Source organism: Natator depressus, chromosome 3 (assembly GCF_965152275.1).
Source record: "Natator depressus isolate rNatDep1 chromosome 3, rNatDep2.hap1, whole genome shotgun sequence".
Classification (NCBI taxonomy): Eukaryota; Metazoa; Chordata; order Testudines; family Cheloniidae; genus Natator; species Natator depressus.
In genome coordinates this window covers 35,105,562-35,123,549 of record NC_134236.1, presented here as the reverse complement: position 1 = coordinate 35,123,549, position 17,988 = coordinate 35,105,562, and the positions used below count along the sequence as shown (strand labels likewise).

At 40.3% G+C, this 17,988-nt stretch overlaps 1 long non-coding RNA gene across 1 annotated transcript in view; it reads left to right on the top strand.

Moving 5' to 3' along the window:
- The first annotated feature begins 6,569 nt into the window (after positions 1–6,569).
- LOC141983813 (uncharacterized) overlaps positions 6,570–17,988 on the top strand; it is a 59,468-nt gene continuing 48,049 nt past the window's right edge. The window contains exon 1 of the long non-coding RNA XR_012638522.1: positions 6,570–6,662. This is a non-coding gene — a long non-coding RNA (uncharacterized LOC141983813). The remainder of the gene's footprint in view (positions 6,663–17,988) is intronic.

Here is a 17,988-nt window from a genome sequence, read left to right as displayed (position 1 = left end):
ATATGGATTGATAAGAGATAAATCGAATCTGGCTAACGTACATTGTTTAGCCTCTAGAAATATCTTGTAAATACCAAGTGATACTGTATTGCTCATAAAAAAAATAAATCCATGTACTTAATTAAAAATATATATTTAGCTTGCAGTAGCAATGGAGACCTTAATGCAGGCAAAACATATTCCTTTGATCCATATACTTTTTTTTTTATCCCTGACCTTTGCCCCAGTTGAGGAAGAGTCCCAAACACAGAGTCGACACAGAGCCCTTCTGTCCCCATTCAGCACCATGCTTGACCATCCTCAAAATTAATCAGGTGGAGCAGAGCTGGAATATGCATGAATAAAGGGCTAATGTATCTCTTGCTCCCAGAGAAGGCAGGATGAAGATTGGTGCACAGTGAATAAACAGTCATTCCCATATTGCTGCAGCATTTGCCTTTCTGTTACTGATGCTCATGATGTTGTTTACATACATTTTGTTGCTTTCAGGAGTCAAGAGCATTTGGGGGCCCAGGGCATGGTTGTACTCTGTTTCACATAAGCTGTAGAATACATTGCTCCATTCGCAACATCTGGCTCCATTGCATACTTTATAGGCAATGTACCTATGAGCTTTCAAACTGCCTTAGGGGCAGCATGTGAAGACATTTGTTGAGGGAGATGTTATTATCCTGTTTGCTACTCTAAGTTCCTTTTGACTCAACTTTGATCTTTCAGCATTTCCACACTAGGTTTGGTGTAAATTTCTCTTAACATCTACGTAGATCCTTTTGAAGCTGGGAAGTGGAGGATCCCATAGGCAATACCTGTCTTCTGTACAAAGTCAGCTACTGTCCACCAGGATGATCGCATCAGAGGATGCATAAGTCACTTAGGCAATGTGAATTGCCTTGAATGTGAGCATTAATATAACTTGTGTGGCTTTTGTGCTCAGAGCAAGAGAACTGATCATTAAATAAGAGCATATACTTCAGAGACCCAAAATATGCATTGATTTTTAATGCTGGATACATCACAGGAATCGGCATGGCCATAATTCAGAATAACTATTTAGAATTCAGTAAGGGTCTGATCCTAGTCCCCAGTCCACAGATACTATATTGATGAATGTGTTATAAATAACTAGAGAAAGAGATTGAAATCACTGGCAAAATTACTATTAACCCTCAGTACATGGAGGACTGGACTCTAAACTTTGAAACTCAGTGTTTTAGGTTCACATTAGGCTTGTGAAAACCTCTTTTACAGTTGTGAGTGACATGGTTTGGCACCCCTCTGACATTTGTATCCAACAACTCCAAAGGCTGAAAGCAAAGCTCAGTTGAAACCAGTGGCTTTCGCCTTAATCCAAATTGAAATTTCAAGTGTCAAATTGTTTGCGTGTGATGTCATAAGTTACTGAAGGTCAGTTCAGAAATGATCCCAGGTTTACTCAAACTTGTTCAAGAATTTTTCTGACAAAACCTGAGCTGAGTTTCATGTTTGTAAGAAAATTGTTGCCTAGACAAATTTCGTACAGCTTAAGGAACTTTTTTTGCCAACAGGTATGCGGATACAACACTGACATTTGCATTAATAAAAGTCATCACTAATGTATACGATTAAATAACTAGGTAGTAATATACAGTGTAGTTGTAACGATGTCAGTCTCAGAATATCCTTTTATTGGACTAATGTCTGTTGGTGAGAGAGACAAGCTTTCGAACCACACAGAGCCCTTCTTCAGGTCTGGGAAGGGAAATCCCAGCAAAATGCAAGGTGGAACAGATTGTTTAGCATAAGTAGTGAGCACATGTTGTAAGGGACCATTCAAGGTAGAGTTTGTGGAGCTCATTCAAGAGCTTAGTGATTGGCTGGTTTCACCCACATAATTGGTATTGGGACCTTAAGTACACTGGCTGAGGAACGCCACATGTGATAGGCATGTGTAGGATCCATGGATCTTGAAAGGTGTGTTGGGGCAGGGGATTGATCAGTGGAGATATGTCTGTTGGTTTTGGATCCATTGTTCTGGCACGGTCTGGGGCTGCTTTGAGTTGGTGTGTCCTGGTCTGTTGGGAGCTTGCTTCTGATGATAAGCTTGGAGAGGCTGGGGGGTTGTTTGAAGGCCAGACATATCTCCACTGCTACAATGATCAACACGCCTCACAACACACCTTTCAAGATCAATCAGCTGTTGTTGGGCATGCCAGCACCCCACCCGGGGCAGGTGGATGGTCTGCGCTGTAGCTCACGAAAGCTTATGCTCAAATTAATTGGTTAGTCTTTAAGGTGCCACAAGTCCTCCTTTTCTTTTTGCGAATACAGACTAACACGGCTGTTACTCTGAAAGCTCCTCTGCACAGCGGCTCGAGCTTTCTGGGCAGGTCTTACCACTGCCTAGCTCTCGCTTCCATCCTGGCCAGAGGGTGGGGCCTGAGGGGGAAGAGGAGGACCAGGGACAGGACTGTGCAGAGGGGCTGGGCCTTGTGGCGAGTGGGGGCTATGGTCCACCTCAGACCCCCACCAGGAAGAGTCAGGCGCTGCCAGCAGTGGCTGTGCTTTGTGGTGGGGAGCTGATAAGGTGATCAGATCCCCTGCTGGCACTGCTCAGCGCCTGCTCAAAGCTTGCAAGGTTGGGGAATGGGAGCAAGGTGGTCCCCTACCCCCAAACTATGCCCATGTTAAAAAGTGGGCAGGCCTGGGCCCTCCAAATTCCCCAGTTCAGGCACCCCTGCCTGGGGGTGAACACTTTTTACAAAGTGATCACTCTATGGCTGACCTATCAGTTCTCATCCTCAAAGGAAACCTGCACAATACTTTCAAAGGATGAGCCTGTCAGTTTAAATTCATAATTCTGCTAGACAGAGTCTCTAGAGTGAACAGAGACTCTGGATTCATGGCTTATTGCAACAATCTGAAACCCATGTCCTATGACTGCAGAGGTGTTAATGGGCTACTCTACCTTGAATGGGCCCATAGAATATGTGCTATTCCACATTTCATTTTGTTGTGATGCTTGGAGTACCTTTCTCTGACTTGAAAAAGAATTCTGTGTGGGTTGAAAGCTTGTCTCTCCATTAACAAAATTTATGCAATAAAAGGTATTACCTCACCCACCTTGTCTCTATATACCTATCATTTAAATCAAAATCGAATTCTGTACCAAATGACTGGAGGATAGCTAATGTGACACCAATTTTTAAAAGGGGCTCCAGAGGTGATCCCGGCAATTGCAGGCTGTTAAGCCTGACTTCAGTTCTGGGCAAACTGGTTGAAACTATAGTAAAGAACAAAATTGTCAGACACATAGATGAACATAATTTGTTGGGGAAGAGTCAACATGGTTTTTGTAAAGGGAAATCATGCCTCATCAATCTACTAGAATTCTTTGTGGGGTCAACAAGCATCTGGACAAAGAGGATCCAATGGATACAGTACTTAGATTTTCAGAAAGCTTTTGATGAGATCCCTCACCAAAGGCTCTTAAGCAAAGTAAGCTCTCATGGGGTAAGAGGGAAGGCCCTTTCATGGATTGGTAACTGGTTAAAAGATTGAAAACAAAGGATAGGAATAAATGGTCCATTTTCAGAATGGAGAGAGGTAAATAGTGATGTCTTATTCAACATATTCATAAACGATCTGGAAAAAGGGGTAACCAGTGTGGTGGCAAAATCTGCAGATGATACAAAATTGCTCAAGATAGTTAAGTCCCAGGCAGCCTGTCAAGAGCTACAGAAGGATCTCTCAAAACTGGGTGACTGGGCAACAAAATGGCAGATGAAATTCAGTGTTGATCAATGCAAAGTAATGCACACTGGAAAAAATAATCCCAACTATGCAAATGATGGAGTCTAAATTGGCTGTTACCACTCAAGAAAGAGATCTTGGAGTCATTGTGGCTAGTTCTCTGAAAACATCCACTCAATGTGCAGCGGCAGTCAAAAAAGCTAACAGAATGTTGGGCATCATTAAAAAAGGGATAGATAATAAAACAGAAAATATCATATTGCCTCTATATAAATCCATGGTACGCCCACATCTTGAATACTGCATGCAAATGTGGTCACCCCATCTCAAAAAAGATCTATTGGAATTGGAAAAGTTCCTAAAATGGCAACAAAAATGAGTGGGGTATGGAATGGCTGCTGTATGAGGAAAGATTAATAAGACTGGGATTTTTCATCTTGGAAAAAGATGACTAAGGAGGGATATGATAGAGGTCTATACAATCATGACTGGTGTGGAGAAAGTAAATAAAGAAGTGTTATTTACTCCTTCTCATAACACAAGAACTAGGGGGTACCAAATTAAATTAATAGGCAGCAGATTTAAAACAAACAAAAGGAAATATTTTTTCACACAATGCACAGTCAACCTGTAGAATTCCTTGCCAGAGGATGTTGTAAAGGCCAAGACTATAACAGGGTTCAAGGTGGTTCAAAAAAGAAATAGATAAATTCATGGAGGATAGGTCCATCAATGGCTATTAGCCAGGATGGACAGTGATGGTGTCCCTAGCCTCTGTTTGCCAGAAGCTGGGAATGGGCGACAGAGGATGGATCACTTGATGATTACCTGTTCTGTTCATTCCCTCTGGGGCACCTGGCACTGGCCACTGTTGGAAGACAGGATACTGGGCTAGATGGACGTTAGGTCTGACCCAGTGTGGCCGTTCTTATGTTCTTATAGGTAGTAATATATTTGTTGCGTGCTCCCTTAATACATCATTATCATGGGGGTAATTTTAGGGAGGATAACTTCCCTTCTATTTTCAGCTCAACCCTGACTTTGTTTCAGCTCTCACTTGGAAGGGAGGCAGCGAGCAGTCCCAAGTTGCTTCTTAGTGCAGCTCAGCACCACTGATCTGATCAGCTGGGCACAGAGGAAACAGTGCTAGTAACAGTCTCCTGCCATGAGAGGGTGCTCTGTCCTGCTCCTGAGCAGGTGGGAGGCTGCTCCCTGGAGCTCACCTCTCCTTGTCTGCTTGGACCCTGAGTGCAGAGTAGGGGTAGATCAGGTGGCTCTGGCCTCATACCTAGTAGCTCCTCCCCCAACCCAGGAAGGCAGGGCAGGTGCATGGGGGAGGGGAGATACGGAGTCAAAGGGGAATTAGGCTCGAAGGGAAACATTGAGGAGGGCACACAGCCACAGAGGGGTGGAATCCTGGCACGAGCTCACATGGGGGAAGGGATAATGGGGGTGGCTAGGGGTGGGGAGGAGGTGGGGGAGAGGGAGGAGGTTTGGAAGAGGTTGGGGGAAGGGGAGGGAGAACTGGGGGATGGGGAGAGGGAGGAGTAGGTGGGGCAGAAGTGGAGGAGGTTGGGCGGGGGGAGAAGAGTGGTAAACTGGCCATGTGAAAGGTGTTTTGAGCCTTGGTGTAGGAAGGGTGCAATTGGGAACTTGTGCACCTGGGTCTTCTGCAGGGTTCTTGAAAGGCTGTGTCCCCCTCAACTTTGCTGGCAGAGTTATCCCATGGATCACTGTAGAGTTAATAGGGGTTAATGCTTTTTCCCCAAGACTGAGTGCTGTTGAGAGGTTGCTCTGTGTTACCTCTTTTCCTGCAGTGATTTTTATTTTTAGAGCAAAACAGTGGCTTTTAAGGCCAGAACAGAGTTTCCCAGCCTCAGGAGGACATCGGCGGGATTTTGCCAGTACGACTGTCTGCAAGGGGTGTTTGTGTGGGGAAATCTCTTGCTGGCTTCTCCGCCACATGGCTCAAATTAGCTTTTCTTTTCTGATTCCTCACTCCCTTTTTTTTCTGTTCTCTGGGTTTTGTTCTGCAACATTAATTTTTAGACTTAGAAAAAGCCAAGCTTACATCTTGTTTTAAGGGTCCTTTTGGTGAGAAGTCTCTTGAAGCAGCTACTGGCCATACATCAGTATTCCATCAGGAGCAGTGAACGGTATTTGCTTACTGTATCCCAGAAACGTGGGAGGAATAGCAGATTTCCATTTTTGTAAAATGACTCTTTGGCCACTATAAGTGCTGCAGCAATCCATTTCCTGGCATTACTAGAACAGGGTAGATGTTTTAGAATGCCCCAAACACAGAGGTTGCTGGACTTAGGACTTGGCCTTAGATAGAGCACCACACATTTCCTTCCAGAATGTGGATATACTTTGACATTCAAAGACTGTATGTGACAGGTCTGCATTGGAGCTGTCACATCTCCAACATTTACTATGTGATATGGTCTGAGTCAGTGTGGCCAAAGATTCATCTAGCTCAGTATCCTGTCTTCTGACAGTGGCTAACTCCCAGGTCTTTCAGAGGGAATGAACAGAACACGTATTCATCAAGTGATCCATCCATCCCCTGTCGGGGTAACTCCAGCATCATGCAGTCCCTCAGTGGTCCAATAATATCTATTTAGAATTTTGTTCAGAAAGAAATGCAAAAACAGAACTGAATGTTCTTCATATGTTGTGCAATATATTATCCCACCTGTCGGAGGAAATGGAGATGGTTAGTTCCTTCTCTTATTTTTCTTTTATGGTATAGTCAATTAGATAAATTAAGGAGTTCAGCCATTTGTATGTGTTACTCACAAAATGTTTTTGACTAACATACTTTTTAAGGTGCACTTCAAGTGGAGTGTTATGTGCAGCCTGCCAACAATTCCCAAGCTCCTTCATAACTTCAAATCAAAGCTTATTGTAGAAAGGACCTTGCTCTATTGGTAAGTGATATTTTTCACAAAGATATGTGAAGGAGGCTAAAGTTGTCCAGTTAGTAATATTTTTTATGGTTAGTATGCCCTGAGTTTTGAGCTATTAGTGTATTTAAAATGGGGATTAATCCAGATTAGCATGGAAGGAGAGTTGGTGAGATAAGAAGTGGTACTGGACTTGATTTTCTGAAGAACACTCCAAGAGTAGGTATAGTATTTTTTCTTAAAGGTGTCTCAACCGTTTAATAAATGGAAGTGCAGAGAGAGAGCCAAAGGGGTTAACTACTGTTTCTTCAGTCTCAAGGGAACTGAAAACAGTTGGTATCTGCATCTGGCATATTTAATATTAGTTTTATAGGGTATAAGTAGTACTGTTAGGATATTTAATATAGCTTGATAATCAATAATTTCAATATGTTAAGAAAACATAAGTTTATCTATATATTCATAATAACTATATTATTCGTATCTCTTTATTTCTACTTAAATGTATATGTTTATAATATATACATGATGTTAATATATTCATAACTATTTACTTGTGTGTTATTTGTGACTACATGTATCATTTTATATGAACACTTGTATATTTATTTTTATTTTTTCAACCCATACTTAAAGTTTATATATTTATAACATGTGTATGGTAATAATATATTTATATTTATTTATTTGCACACATCATTTGTCACTTCATGTTTACTTTTTTCATTTGTGTATTGGTATAAATATTTATATACCATGTGAAATTGAACATTTATATACTATATACTATTATTTATGCATTCATCACTATTAAGCAGTAGGTTTCATTCATTTATATACCTTGGCATATGTAGGTATTGGTAAATTTCTGGCAGACTCCTAATTAATTCATATTATGCATGGGGTGGGTGGGTGCAAGCATACACCATCTGGGACCTGAACATGCTCATATTGGAAGTCTGGTATGTTAAGAGTAAGGTGGGCGGTCTATGTTTCCTTTGTTTTTGGTTTGTTTGTTTTTTGTATGGAGAGGCACTTGGAGGATGCCAAGCTATTGGGTGTCAATTGGAATTTTTCATGAACTCTGTTAAGGTTTGTTCCTGGAATGTATGGGGGCTTACTGAAAACTCCAAGAGAATCAAAACTTCGAGGCTCTTAAAATCAAATGGATGTCAGATGGCTTTTCTTCAGGAAACCCTTATAAGGAATGAAAATGCCAACAGAATTTAAAAACTATGGGTGGGTTATGAATATAACTCCTCTTTCAACTGCATAAGTGGGGGAGTAATGATATCAATCCATAAGAACCTACCTTTTCAATTTATTCAGTCATGGTCAGATACAGAGGGCAGATCCAGGATAATCCAATACTAAGAGATTAATTTTAGGGAGTGTATATAATCATAGTGGTGGGAATGAACCCTTTATTGCAGAAATAATTGACATTTTATCCATCAGAGCTGATGTCCCAGTAGTATTAGGAGGAAATTGGAATGCTGTCATGGATGATATATCATAGACAAATCTCAGTGTTGTAGGTGAAAACTGCAGGCCTTTGCAAACCATCCATTATCCCTGGAGGATATTGGATTTGTGGATATTTGGAGACTAAGAAACGAATTTTTAATTGTGAGGGTGATTAACAATTGGAACAAAGTACCAAGGGTAGTGATGGATTCTCCATCTCTTGATGTCTTCAGATCAAGACTGGATGCCTTTTTATTAGATATGCTTTAGTCAAACACAATGTATGCTTTTGTCAGTGACCAGTCGTTGGGCTCAGTACGCGGGTAACTGCATGACATTTAATGGCATGTGAAATACTAGATAATCTGATGGTCCTTTCTGGCCTTAAACTCTATGAATCTATGAATGTTGGTAATTAAACATAATAGAACCCAATCCTACAGGACATTGGTTATCTCCTCTTGAGCACATTGCAGATTTGGGCCTTAACTGGCAAATTCTTGACTGGCAAAGATAAATTCTTTAGTGGTGCAAACCCCTAAAAGTACTGCCTTTTGTATGGTTTCAAGGTGCTTGTTGAATGGAAATACAGTAAACTTTCTCCGGGAGAACTTCTTTTAAAAATAGCATTTTAACTAAATAGTAATTAATTTAAAATTTTAGAAACAAAAATTTAGATTTACAATATGCCAATGAGAATTGATATCGCAGTAATTGTAACTGATACATTAATAAAAGGAAACATCTTGAGTAGGCCATATCTAATCACGTGTGGAAAATATGATTAACATTACATGATTTATACTGAAATGGTTTTGATGGCAAAGTAAAAAAGTTGCTAGTCAAAGGCAGTCTGTCACAAATTACCTCAAAATGCACAAGATCTTTGATGTACAGGTTTGGCCTTGTATTTTGTTTGACCAAGAACATCTGCAGCATACACAAGGATTGGCTATTCTTGTCAATGTTTGTTTCCAGAGGGTAATTTACCAGTATAATTATAATGGTTTGGTAAATTTGTCTATGTAGTTAAACAAGCGACGTTTGCATTATCAGTAGGAGATCACTCCTGCCAACAGAGCGCTGTTCACACTCTTGCTTGTTGTCTTTCAGGGTTTTTTTTTTCAACACCTCTGAAAGACAAAAGGTTTGTTGTTCAATTGCCAGTGTAGATATAGTCTAATGCAAGGTAATTGGTTTGAGAAATACTGAGTAATAGTGGTAGCATTTGCAATTGTGTTCATGAAGGGTTTAATCATGAACCAATCTGTGTGCCTGCCTGGTAGAATATGGTGTGTCTGTAGGGTGGAGGGGGGGAGAGTTCCCTGAACAGGCTACCCACATTGCAGACTAAAACCATCATTTGATTAAAAAAAAAAAGAATTGTGGGGACATGACTCATATTTTTTGATTTTTTGAGGTTGGCAGCACTGAAATTGTTAGAAAATGGCAAATGATGCTGTGATAAATATACAGGGAAGGGTAACAACCTTTATATATGCAGTAACATCAAATCCCTCCTGGCCAAAGGTACAGAATCACTTACCTGTAAGGGGTTAATCACTTCCATTAACCTAGTTGGCACCTGACCAGAAGGACCAATGGAGAAAGAAGATACTTTCAAATCTGTGTGTGTGGGGGGGGGGGGAGAGTGGTTTTGTTTGTGCTCTCTGTGTGTTCCGTCTCGAGACAAAGAGAGAGACCAAGCAAGTAATCCAGCTTCTACTGAAATGATACATCTAAAATTACAGAAATTGTAAGTAATAGCAAGGAAATGCATTAGATTATCTTTTGTTTTAGCTTGTGAATTTTTTCCTATGCTAAGAAGGAGGTTTATTCCTGTTTTTTGTAACTTTGCAGTTTTGCGTAGAGGGGAATCCTCTGTGTTTTAAATCTTATTTCCCTGTAAAATTACCTTCCATCCTGATTTTACAGAGGTGTTACTTTTACTTTTTTCTTTATAATAAAGTTCTGCTTTTAAGAACCTGATTGGTTTTTAGTGTCCTAAAAACCAAAGGGTCTGGTCTGTGCTCACCTTGTTTACCTATTTGGTTGGTATATTATTCTCAAGCCTCCCCAGGAAAGGGGGTGAAAGGGATTGGGGGGATATTTTGGGGAAACAGGAACTCTAAGTGGTCCTTTTCCTGAATCTTTGTCTAACTCACTTGATGGTGGTGGCAGTACCATCCAAGGACAAGGAAGGATTTGGGGAAGTTTTTAACCTAAGCTGGTAGAAATAAGCTTAGGGGGTCTTTCATGCGGGTCCCCACATCTGTACCCCAGAGTTTAGAGTGGGGAGGAAACCCTGACAGATGCATTTCTAATTTACTAGATTTATTTTTTTAATTCTGATTTATGTCAAGCTGCATTTGGATGGAAATTCAAATTCAGTTACAAACACACAAGCAACATTTTTTTAAAAAAAATTAGTTAAATAAATCTACTTTAAATGTGCTATATATATAAGAAAATAAGTTTATCAGAAAGTTTAAACATAGTATTATTTGTAGTTAGTGAATTGATAATTTCTGTTTACCATTGTCCTTCAAGATTTTAGAACTAGTAGATCTCATCCTCTCAGATCTAGTTTTTATTCATAGATTGGAGGAGGAAACCAAGCATTTTCAACTAACAGCTGGTTTCTTAATTTTGAATTAACTAGCTACTGAACTGAACTAGTTGAATAAACTGAAATGAAAATATTCTCTTTGCACCTGAAGTAGAGGCTGGTTGGTTTAGCACTTCACCAAACTCTGGTTGCAGCTGCTTAGCTAGCAAATTAAACCAGTTCAGTGGTTTGACTTTCTTTAAAACTTTGCAAGCAAATATACCGCTTAATATTTTTAATTTAATTTAAATTATTTTAATAGGTTTTCATAATTTCAAATTTAATTTTAAATAGGCTTGTTTAGACAAATAAACTTGTATTTAAATTTGAACAATCCAATTTAAATATATATTTTTTAATTTAAAAAAATAATTGTTTTTTATCCACCTTGCCTTCAATATAGCATATTGTGGGTGCTGACATAATGCCAATCAAAATGGGTTTGTGTAAAAAAGATCTTATCAAACTAACTTGATTTTTTTACTGAAATTATAAGTTTTGTTGACAAAAGGAATAGTGTTGTGTCATGTATTTATGCTTCCATAAGGTGTTTGAATTGGCACTGCCCAGCATTGTGATTAAAGAACTAAAATGAAACAAAATCAACATCACACACGTTAAATGGGTTAAAAATGGCTGTTGTATAGATCTCAAAATATAATTGCAAACAGAGGATCATCATTGAGCAGATGTGTTTCTAGTAGTGTCCCGCATGGTTATTGGATCTATACATCTAGAGGAAAAATGAATCCATATTGACAGGCTGGGGGACTCTATTATGGGAATCAGTGACATTGAAAAAGACTTTGAGAGTAGAGCTGGTTGGAAATTTTCCAGCAAAACATAGTTTCATTAGAAAATGCCAATTCTCCATAATTCACTTTGTTGAATGTAAGACAGATTTGACATAACTTTTATTGAATGCTACCTTCCCCACAGCCTCAGGGTACAGAGAGGCAGACCACTGGGGACCTCTGAGGGATCGATGGGGAGGCAGAGTGGCTGGGCAACCAGCCTGGAAAGCACTTGTCATTTTCACTGAAATTGACAAGATCCTTCACTTAGGGCAGCCATAAAGCTGAAAAATTTAATTTCCCCTCTCCCAAAATGGAGTTTTTCTTTTCAGTCCCTTTCTGGGGAAATTTTTGGGTGTTGATGTTTTGTCATGCTTTCGGACAAAACTTTTTCTCAAAAACTTTCACGGAGAAGGATTTCTCCCCTTTTCGGCCAGTCCTAATTGGAACTCATGGTGAATAATCAGCTGAACAGAAGATCCTAGTGCAACTCTTGGCCAAAAAGACTAATGGAATCCTTGGTATAGGGACAGGGGAATATCGAATAGGAGTAAGGAGGATTTATTACCTCTATATTTGACAAAGGTGCAACTGCTACTGGAATGCTGTGTCCAGTTCTGGTGTCAACAATTCAGGAGAGATGTTGATAAATTGGAAGGGGGTTAGAGAAGAGCCATGAAAACAATTGAAGGATTGGAAAACATGCCTTATAGTGAAAGACTCAAGATGAATCTGTTTTAGTTTAACAAAGAAAAGGTTAAGGGGTAAATTGATCACAACCTGTAAGTAGCTGCATGGGGAGCAAAAATTTGATAATAGAGGATCCTTCACTCTATCTCACAAAGGCTGGAAGTTGAAGTTAGATAAATTCAGATTGGTAATAAGGCACTTTTTTTTAACAGTGCGGGTAATGAACCATTGGAAAAACTTACCAATGGTTCATTGTGGTAGATTTACTGGAAAATTCTAAATGGAGATTGGATATTTTTTAAAAGATGTGCTCAAGTTCAGTCAAGAATTAATTCAGGGAAGTGTTATAGAAGAGGGCAGATTAGATGATGATCAGAATGATCCCCTCTGGCTTTATAATCCATAAATATATTAATAGACTATTGTGAGTGCTGAATAGTGGGATATTATCATAAGTACCTGTGTCAGCCATCAATAAACATGAAAGTAATACATTAACATCTAGTGTTCATTTAGAATGCCTTATGATAACTAAATGAAGGCAAGAATTAAAGTTGCTAATTTTTAGCAAACAAACATACCTTTTGATTGATTTATATGTATAAATATAAAATGCAGTTTAATAGTCCCTGTATATCACATGAGTTCCTTTTTTCTTCTCCAATTTATTCATAAACTTTAATCTCACAAACAAAAGGATCTAAAACATGCATTTTAAGCACGAAGGGTAAATTGTAACATTCAACCACAGATCTGTGTTGGGGGCACTATAGAGCTGAATTTTTTGTAATACAAGACACTTTGCACAAGTGTAACATTATTACCCTTTAACTTAATCATACAAAGCATAAGATTGTAAAAAAATAGGCTTCATAACTACAATGCCCCTTATTAGCTCATCCTTGCCCCAGCAGTCCTTGTGGATAATAGGGAGACTCAAGCGTCTACCCCCCAGGAACAGGAGAAAATGTTCAAGGACCAAGAGACCAGGGCAGACAAAGAGGCTGACTACCATCTCGTCATCTTCACCAGAGGAGGTAGTAATGCTTCCCCCTTCATCTATAGACAATGATTTTTTGCAGTTTCAAGATCACGTTAAATGGATGGCAGGCTCCCTACAGATACCTCTTGAGGAGGTCAAAGAATTCCAACACAAATTGTTGGAGGTCCTTCATTCAGTATCACCATGCGGAGTTGCCATTCCTATCAGTGAGGCTCTGCTGGAACCTGCAAAAACCATTTAGCAAATCCTGGGTACAGTAACACCCACATGTAAGTGAGCCTATAAAAAATATTATGTTCCTCCCAAGAACTCCAGGATCCTATTTTTATCATCCTCCACCTAACTCTTGGGTGGATGACACATTAAATGAATGGGGTAAAAACACTGATAGAAGTCCACCTCTAAAACACAGACCAGAAGAGCGTGGATCTTACTCACTGGCAACGCTACAATTCTGCATTATGAATTACCAAGCACTTATGGCCAAATACAACTTTATAAATTATGCAAAAATTGATTCCTTTATTCAACATCTTCCTCCAAACCAAAGTGAACAATTTCATGCTACCATTGCTATTGGCCAGGATTGTTACATTGTTACTGGCTAGGATATCTCTTTAGATAGCTCTTCATGCTGCACATACTGCAGCCTGTTCCATCTACACAAAAGTGTTGTTGCATAGGGCATCTTGGCTACTGTTGTTGGATTTCCCCAGAGAATACGGTAGAGTAGTGTCTCTCAACCTTTCCAGACTACTGTATCGCTTTCAGGAGTCTGATTTGTCTTGCATACCCCAACGTTTCACCTTGCTTAAAAACTAGTTGCTTACAAAATCAGACATAAAAATATAAAAGAGTCACAGCACATTATTACTGAAAAATTGCGTACTTTCTAATTTTTGCCATAGAATTCTAAAATAAATCATTTGAAATATAAATATTGTACTTACATTTCAGTGTATAGTATATAAAGCAGTATAAACATGTAATTGTCTGTATGAAATCTGAGTTTGTACTGACTTTGCTAGTACTTTTTACATAGCCTGTTGTAAAACTAGATGAGTGGATGTACTGTGTACCCGTGTACCCCTGGCTGAGAATTACTGCAGTAGAGGATCTCCTGTTTGATGGTCTGAAGTTGTTTGTGGAGAATACGAACGAGTCACTGCATACTTTTAAAAACTGTAGGTCTCCATTATGCTCACTAGGCATCTACACTGCTGCAAACGCAAGAAAATTCAGTAGATCGCAAATGGCTCAAAGATCCCACCCAATGCAATTCTCTGGTTTTCAGAGACTGATGGAAAGAAGACATAGGTTCCAGAGGAAAAGACCCTCTAATCTGACCAACAAACATTTGCAGCAGGCTTCATCTTTGAAGTATCAGTTCTGATGGCATAATAGAGAGTTTGGACACTCTCCTCTCTCTAGCCTGTCAGCTATAACAATTTGTCCACCTCCTCGCATTTGGAGACTGACTCTCCCATTTCCAGATATCATAGGAGTGTATCACACAAATGGGTGCTAAGATAATATCATCAGGCTACACCATCCATTTTACCTACCTCAGTTCTCCTCATTCCCCTTCCACATCCCTCTTCAGGGACCCTTCTCATGAGTTCCTACTAAGACTTGAGATAGACTCCCTTGATCATTTAGGGGAGATAGAGCCAGTCCCTGCCCAGCACCTGGGAAGGGTCTTTTACTTGAGGTACTTCCCTGTACCAAAGAAAAACAGAGGGTGGAAATCAATCTAAGATCCAAGAGTCCTAAACAAATTCATGAGGTCTCAAATGTTCAGGGTGGTTTTCTGGCAGCTATAATTCCTTTTTTTGGATTCAGGGGATTGTTTTTTGGCCCACAATCTTCAGGACACATACTTACATTTAGCAATAAACCCATCCACCCAAGATTCATGCATTGTGCCATAGACCAAGATCATTTTCAGTACCAGATACTCCCATTTGGTCTCTCCTTGGTTCTGAGAGTGTTTTCAAAGGTTCTGCCTGAGTTACCAGGCGATCTTAGTATTCCCCTACCTCAACAATTGGCTGCTCAAAGGTTGATCATACCAAGAAGTGATGTCCAGCACACAGAAAGCACCTTCTCTGTTCTTGGACTTGGGTTTTCAATTGAATGTTGACACATCCACACTGACCCCCTGTTCAGAACATACAATTTATAGGGGAATCCCTGGATTCCTTGGTATCCAGGGCCTTCCTTCCTAGGGACAGATTAATGACACTATCAAACCTTGTCAGAACTAGTCAGAGGAGCCCCCAGACTTCTGTTAGAAACTGTCTTCAACTTCTAGGTCACAGAGCGGCTTGCATTTGTGTAACAGAACGCATGAGGTTGCACATTTGCTGTTTTGAGGGGTGGCTCAGATCACTTTACTTGCCAAACAGACAAAGCCTAGACAAACTGATGTCACTTCCTCAACAGATCAAATGCTCTGGTAGAAGGTCCATCACAATATAGCAGTGGGGGTTCCCTTTCTTTATCCGATATCAAGGGTAACTATAATCATGGATGCATTTCTGTTAGGATAGGGGACACAACTTGAGTCTTTAACAGTACAAGGCAGATGGTCACATCAAGAGACCACACTCCAATCACCCTGTTGGAGTTCAGAGCGGTTAGAAATGCCTGCTTTCATTTTTTTTCCCCATTAGATACAGGTTTGCATGTTCTATATCATATGGTCTGCATGTTCTATATCAATCGGCAGGGTGGAGTGAGATCCCCTTCCCTCTGTGCTGAAGCAATAAGATTATGGAATCGGTGCATAAAACATTGCATAAGAATTTCAGCAATTTGTCACTGTGGACAATCTTAGCAGGTGTTTTTCTGAAGATTATGAATGGGAATTGGATTCCCATTTTTTGTTGACATATTTGAGACTTGGGGATTTCCAGAGTGGACCTCTCTGCCACGGCTATGAACAAAAATGCCAGCTATTCTGTTCAGGGGAGGAGTCTAGGGCACAATTCCATGGGGGGATGCCTTTGTCCTCATTTGGACAAAGAAGCTCTGTTATGTGTTTCCCCGAGCACCTCTTATTCTCAAAGTCGTGAACAAAATCAGACAGGACAAGACCAGAGTTATCCTAATTGCCCTGATGTGGTCAAGGCAGCCATGGTTTCCTTACCTATTTTGACTAGCTCTTTGTCCAGTGACCAATCTTCCCATCCCATCACTCTTCAACTCCTCCCCCCAGGATGTCAGTCACCTGCTGCATCCCAATCTGAGCATTCTCAGCTTCAAGGCAAGGAGTCTTGATGATTTGTGGTGTTAGAGTCAGTCTGTTCTGCAGAGGTGCAACAGATGTTATTAAATAGTAGGAAGGATGCTACGAGAAATACATACTTTCAATAACGGAGAAGGTTTACTTACTGGTGTGATCTCCAGAATACTGTTCCCAAATTTGCTTCACTTCTGCTTGTTCTGGAATACTGCAATTAAAGAAAATGGGTCTATCACTTAGCTCTCTTAGGGTCCATTCAGCAGCATTAACAGCTTTTCATGTCACTATTGAGCGGTTCTTGCTCTTTGTTCGCCCTGTAACTGTAAGGTTCACGAAAGGGCTGGGTAACCTCTTCCCAACGGTGCAAGTCCCCACCCCAGTTTGGGATCTTACTTTGGTTCTTAAAAGTCTCGTGAAATCTCCTTTAGAACTGATGACAACCTGCTCCTTACTGAATCTGTCCATGAAAAGCCTTCTCAGAGGCAATTACATTGGCCTGGAGAGTCGGAGAGATTGGGGCATTAATGGCAGACCCTCCTTTCACAGTATTCTACAAGGACAAAGTTTCCTTACAACTGCACCCCAGGTTTCTTCCTAAAGGGTCTTCATAGTTTCATCTGAATCAGATCATTTACCCACCAGTTTTCTTTCCAAAACCCACATATTCTCAACCTGAAGACCACTTTCTATATTCTAGATGTCAGGAGGGCATTATTCTTCTATCTAGGTAGGACTAAATCATTTAATAAATCTCCTGGACTGTTCATTTCATTTGCAGACAGATCTAAAGGTTCTGCTGTTTCTACCCAAAGACTATCAAAATAGATTTTCGGTTTATTATAGCTTGTTACACCCCGCTGGTGTGTCAGCTTGCTCGATAAGGTCATAATCTGCATCTATGGCTCTACTTAAAAAGTCCCAGTATCTGAGATCTGCAGAGCTGCTACATACCTTCTCCAGGCACTATGCCTTAGTCAGTGCCTCTAGATCTGATGCGGCAGTTGGCAGTGCAATTATTTCATCTGTGTTGGACTTGATTCAGAAGCTCCCTCCTCCTTATGGCGATACTGGGGGGCTATCATGAAGGGGAAGGGAGTCCAGGAGAGCTGGCTGTATTTCAAGGAATCCCTGTTGAGGTTACAGGGACAAACCATCCCGATGAGTCGAAAGAATAGTAAACATGGCAAGCGACCAGCTTGGCTTAATGGTGAAATCCTAGCGGATCTTAAACATAAAAAAGAAGCTTACAAGAAGTGGAAGGTTGGACATATGACCAGGGAAGAGTATAAAAATATTGCTCGGGCATGTAGGAAAGATATAAGGAGGGCCAAATCGCACCTGGAGCTGCAGCTAGCAAGAGATGTCAAGAGTAACAAGAAGGGTTTCTTCAGGTATGTTGGCAACAAGAAGAAAGCCAAGGAAAGTGTGGGCCCCTTACTGAATGAGGGAGGCAACCTAGTGACAGAGGATGTGGAAAAAGCTAATGTACTCAATGCTTTTTTTGCCTCTGTTTTCACTAACAAGGTCAGCTCCCAGACTGC